Consider the following 6,442-nt stretch of genomic DNA (forward strand, 5'->3'; position numbering starts at 1 on the left):
TCTCCATCAACATAATAATGCAGAGGCATACCAGCAAACTTAACAAATACACATCATACTTGGATAATTCGCACACATCAGACAGTAGCACATTATGTTCTAACAGATTATATTCACTTAGGTTCAAACATAACAGACATACAGGCATGCAAATCACACACCCGTATCGTCTGCCTATGTGATTCTAAATTGTAAACAGTGAGTCACATGGCCTAGGCACACACCCATGTCCTTGCCCGTGTGGCTTACATGGCTTGGGCATACCCACATGTCCTTGCTCGTGTGGCTCACACGGCCTAGGCACACACCCATGTTCTTACTCGTATGACTCACACGGCCTAGGCACACGCCTATATTCCTGGCTGTGTGGCTCTTAATCATGGACAGTGAGTTACATGACCTGGGCACATGCCCATGTCCTTACCCGTGTGGTTCACATGGTCTGGGAACATGTCCATGTCCCTAGCCGTATGGCGTCGACAACCATATTTTTCAGCGTTCGAAATTCACAAAAACAAGGGTTTTCGGTAGCACTTGATACAAATTCAAAGTAGAAACAACAAGGATAAGGTATCATCTCTAGACGACAAGTAATTGCCCAACAAACGGTAAACTCGTAGTCAAATCGCTAAAAACTAACATTCCAAATTCGAAGTTACATCGAAGAACTTTCGACTCCAAAACTTTAAATTGAACTTACCGGCTAACGAATTAAACTAGAAAGATAAGTCAGATCCTGTACAGAATCAGCGCAAGGTAACGTAACAAAAGAAAAGGTCACTTTGAAAGGAATAAACCAAAATGAAAAACTAAATATCGAAAACGATTGACAGAAGAAACATAACAGAAAAAGAAAAAACAAAAATGAAAAGAAAAACCCGTCAGAGGTTTTTGGAATTTTTAAGTAACCAACCGAAACTAACTACCATACAATGAAATTCAAAATAAAATATTTCCTATTGCTTTCACCGGGATTCGAAAACAAGACCAAAAAATATACAAAAGCTTAGTCATCGAACCAACAAGTTCATTCTTGACATTAATTGACAAAATTTAATTTATAAACCCAACATTCAAAGGTAAGGGTTTAAGCAAAATAACAAAATTTCCAAAACCAAGATTTGAACCCAAAACCTCACACACATACCCTAAATACTTAACCACTAAATCAGATCAATTTATTTGTTATAAAATTTCAAATTCTAAACTCAAAATCGAGAGATAACCACACTCTTGGTTTCAAAACCCAATTTCTTCTAACCTGGTTTTTGGGATGTTACAAAATATATTATATATACCATTATGTTAAAAATATTTTATTTTTTAAAGTATCAATCAATTTTATTTTTTATATAATTTTTATATGTCAAATATTTAATTTTTCACCTACATTGTGAGTATGGTAAATTCTAATATTATAAAATCCAATAATTATTTCAAACATCATTATTATTTTTATATGTAAAATATTTCATATATCATTGCTTTTATATGTGAAATATTCAAATACACATACAAAAATATATAATACTAAAATTTACCAAACTCGTGATATGGACTGAAAATTAAATATTTCACATATAAAAATTATATTTTCAAAAATAATGATATTTGAAGTCATTAATTAATTTTATAATATTAAAATCACCATACCCATAGTGTAGGTGCGAAAATAAATATTTGACATATAAAATTATATATAAAGAAAACATATAAAAATTAGTTGATGTTTTAGAAAATAAAATATATTTAACGTAATGATAAATATCAAAATAATATATATTTTCATTATATAATTACATATTTATTAATTTATTTATATAAATAAAGGAGTTATTAATTAAAAATATTTTTAACATAATGATATATATAATATATTTTTATTATATAATTACATATTTATTATTTTATTTATATAAATAAAAGAGATATTAATTAAAAGATGAATTAAAATAAAAATTTTAAAAAATATGTTTATTAATTAATTATTTTTTAAGAAAAAGCTCGAACAATATGAAATAAAAGAAATAAAATGTACTTAAAAGAGGAATCAAACTTAAGACTTAAGGATGAAACTACTAACATTTTTCCTGATATGTCAAAAGAAAATGCATTATATAGAAAGAGTTTTTCCAAACGCGCTTTTTCTCATAACGCATTTTTGTGGGGTTTGTAACAACTTATTTTCCTAAATAATCAAAATTATGACCTATATCTTTATTTTTTCCTTAAAATTGGCATATATTCCTAATTTTGTCTACTTATTTTACATATAATTAATTTTATTTTAATATATAATAATTATTTACATTTATTTTTATTATTTATTAATAAGCTTTCATATAAATAATAAAATAAAAATATTTAAAAGATATCTAGAGTTAATCTAACGTAAGTTTTAGAAGTGCTTTTCAGGTAAAATAAACTTTTCAAATTAAAAATAATAGTAAATGATGACATAATAATTTATTTAGCCCTTCAATTTTATAAAAAAGTCATTTTAGCCATCATTTAATTTTTCATCTTTTTTAACTCTTAAACTTCTATTGTTTGTCAAATCACCCAAAACGAATGGAAGAGTTAACGTTTGTTAAATTTGCTGACATGTCATACATGTGGATGACATGTCAACAATTAATCATTTTAAAATTTTAAAAAAATTCAAAAGTATAATTTTTTTTTAAAATTTAATTAATTGTTAACGTGACATACCACGTGTATGTGTTAGCAAAGTTAACAAGCCTCACTGTTCGTTTGTTTGCTCATTGAGAAGGTTTGTTGTGACGTCATGAGGCCACGTTGGGACGTGGCTTGCTCATTGGGAAGACACAATATTGCTCATTAGGATGAGGTAGGCCAATCGTGACAACGCAAAACTAGTCATCACAATGTCACAGCTGTTTCGACCTCCCATTTGCATGAAACTCTAACTCCTTGACTTGTATGTTTTTTCCCGATTTTGAGCTCAACATCCGCTATAAAAATAAATAAAATTACCATAATTAAATATTTAAACTAAATAATTAAAATATTTAAATGAAATTTAAAATTGAAAGAATTTTAAACAAAGAGTCTTTTTTCGGGATCAAGAAAATTTGTATCACCCCCGTAAAAGAACTTCCAGTTAGTCTTCGAGACTTTGATTCATCTTTTGTTCCATTTTTTATAAATTTGAATCAGCACCCTTGATCGATTCCAATGATATAGCCTTATCTTCGACCAAAGCGACATCCACATCATGAGCCACTTATTGCTGAACTCGAGCTAACCCCAAATTGTCTTTCGAGGTATTATTGTCTTGAGCTTCCTCCCATCCATGTCACGAGAAGTTTGGTTACCCGATCTTTATCTTCATCATCAAACGAGAATGAGATGAACTTGTCGATTTATTCCGTTGACACCTCTTCACTTATGGCCAGAAAGTGTATCTGTTCATCTACATTTTCATTCAGAATCGGTTGAAGCTCCATGTCAGTGGTTAGTTATACCTCTACGTCTACTACTACATCTACTTTTATATCTACATCTATGTTAATTGGATCAGAGACAACTTTGGTTATATTCAATTCGTTCTCGTATCCAGAACCAAGCTCTTGTTGACTTTCTAGATTTAATTCTGGATTGTTGTCGATGATACATTGGTCCCACGGATCGAATTGGAGACATCATGTGCGAACTTTTCCAATAGAGAACTTGCTTGGGAGTTTTGTTGAAAAAATTCTTCTAACTGATCCAACTGTTGTTGGATTCGCTTTGATTTAGCTTGGAATTCACGCTCACTGTAACACCCCGTACCCGAGACCGTTGCCGGAGTCGGACACGAGGAGTTAACGGCTTAATCCACTCATTTTCACAGTCCATTTGAAAATTTTCCAGACAGCTGGCTAACTGCGTCACTGTCACCTTAAAAATCATAACTTGAGTTCCACAACTCGAAAATCAGTTTCGTAATTTTTCCCTGAAACTACACTCATATATCCATCCACAAATTTTTTTCTAGAATTTTTTGGTCGAGCCAATTAGTACAGTTTATTAGTTAAAGTCTCCCCTGTTACAGGGTGCGACTTCACTGACCTTCCTGCATTACGATTTGGATATCTCCCTGTACAGGGCTTCAATACTGATGCCGTTTGTTTCTACGGAAACTAGACTCGAAAAGGAATCTGTACATATGTGGCATGACTTCTAATTATCTCTGGTCAATTTATAATGAATTTCCAAAGTCGGAACAGGGACTCCAGAAACCGTTCTGGCCCTGTCTCACGAAAACTTAAATATCTGTTAACATACTGTTCATATGATCATTTCGTTACTCTCCTATGAAAATAGACTCGTCAATGTTCGTTTACATAATTTATTCACTATTTAATTCCATTCCTACTATTTTTAGTGATTTTTCACATCCACGTCACTGCAGCTGTCAGCATCTGTCTTTAAGGAGGCTTTACCTATTTCATAGTTTCTATGATTCAACTAGCCCTTAAACATAAATAGCACAAAATATGATCATGATTAACCATCCCAATGGCTAATCGTTTCCAAACATTTCCATACCTCTTAATGAACAACATACAATGATTATAATACCATGCCCAAAGTATACTTAAGCCATTTTCGCATGGCTATCCAAATTTACACAAAACCGAAAGGTACATGACCTACAACAAAAGGGTAGTCCTATACATGCCATTTCAAGTTCAACCAAAATAGTATACCAAGAAGGAGCTTTGATAGTGTGGGCGACTTGACTTCAAAATCCAGTCCGATAGCTGAAGAACCAAAATCTATAAAACAGAAAATCAAAGAAAACGGAGTAAAGCATTTAATGCTTAGTAAGTTTGAGCCATGAATTTAAACACAACCAAAGTATAGCATTCATGTAGCTAAACAGATAATTTCATATGCACAAATTCTCCATATCATACTTACTTCACATACCGACCCTTATATTCATGCACAAAGATCAACTTAGCCAAAGGCCGGTAGCTCATTTATCAACTGAGCGAATACTTATTTGTAAGGGCTCAACTAATTCAGAGCACATACGAAACATACCTCATTGTTGGGATTTCACAAGCGTATTAACTGAAATTTTTACAGCAAGATCATTCATTCCCGAATCACGTACCTTCGGAGTTTAACCGGATATAGCTACTCGTTCAAATGCCTTCGGGACATAGCCCGGTTATAGTAACTCGCACAAATGCCTTCGGGACTTAACCCGGATTTAATAACTCGCACAATGCCTTCGGGCTTAGCCCGGAATTAGTAACTCGCACAAATGCCTTCGGATCTTAGTCCGGATTTAGTCACTTAGCACAAAGCCTTCAGGACTTAGCCCGGACATCATTCGATTAACCGTGCACATTTATCAATAAATCATGACACATTCGTATTTCATTTTCGTTAGCAAAACTCTAACACGAGGCACTTATCACACTTGCAATTTCGGCTCAATAGCCACACACAAATAGCATAATTTTGATGTGCTTAAAACGTGATCTAATCAAATCATAATCTAAGTTCCATTACTCGAAAACTTACCTCGGATGTTGTCGAACGGCTTCAACGGCTATTCGATCACTTTTTCCTTTCCCTTATCCAACTGTGGTCCTCTAAGCTCTTGAGCTAATTCAAACAAATTTAACTTATTAAAGTCTCATTTTGCTAGCTTATGGCCGAATATGACAAGGAGTTTGATAGGTCATATGGCCACCTTTTAGCTCAAATACACAATGATCATACGCATTTTAATCACATCAAGCAATTTAATACAATTCATTCGAACATCAAAGAGAAGCTCAAGGTACTTAGCCCATATATACATTAGACATTAGAGTCACATATGTACGAAATCACGAATCGAATTCAACATACTAGCTAATATTTCCCTTAGCGAATTTTCTAAGTTAAGCTAAAGCCATCAATAGGCTACCTATGGCCGAACATACACATCAACTCATGTACTCATTCATGTGGCCGAACATACACATCTATGCTAAGGCCGATTGCAACACTTAATACATTCTACAAGTATGGTCACTTGTATTGACTAAACACCATTTGTTTCAAGTTCAAAACTTGGCTAATACACATATATACACTATTAAAGCATCCTCTCCCTTTCCATTAATTCAACACATGCATTACCCATAATATACAAAATTATATTCGCCTTAGCACACAACTTGCTAGCCGATTCTTCTCCATCTAGCAACTAATGCACATACGAGCTCATTTGTTAGACTCTACTTCATCTAACAACAACCTTATTTCTCTTCTATTTCCTACCATGGCGAATGCTCAAGATACCTCAATATCAAAACTTTTAACTTGGGTTGCTTAAAGAGCTTGGTGATGAGTTCAAATTTATCTAACACCTCAAGCAACATAACACATCCCTTAATCTAGTGAACCACCATAACATCAAACACCAACCAAG

Source organism: Gossypium arboreum, chromosome 5 (assembly GCF_025698485.1).
Source record: "Gossypium arboreum isolate Shixiya-1 chromosome 5, ASM2569848v2, whole genome shotgun sequence".
Lineage (NCBI taxonomy): Eukaryota > Viridiplantae > Streptophyta > Magnoliopsida > Malvales > Malvaceae > Gossypium > Gossypium arboreum.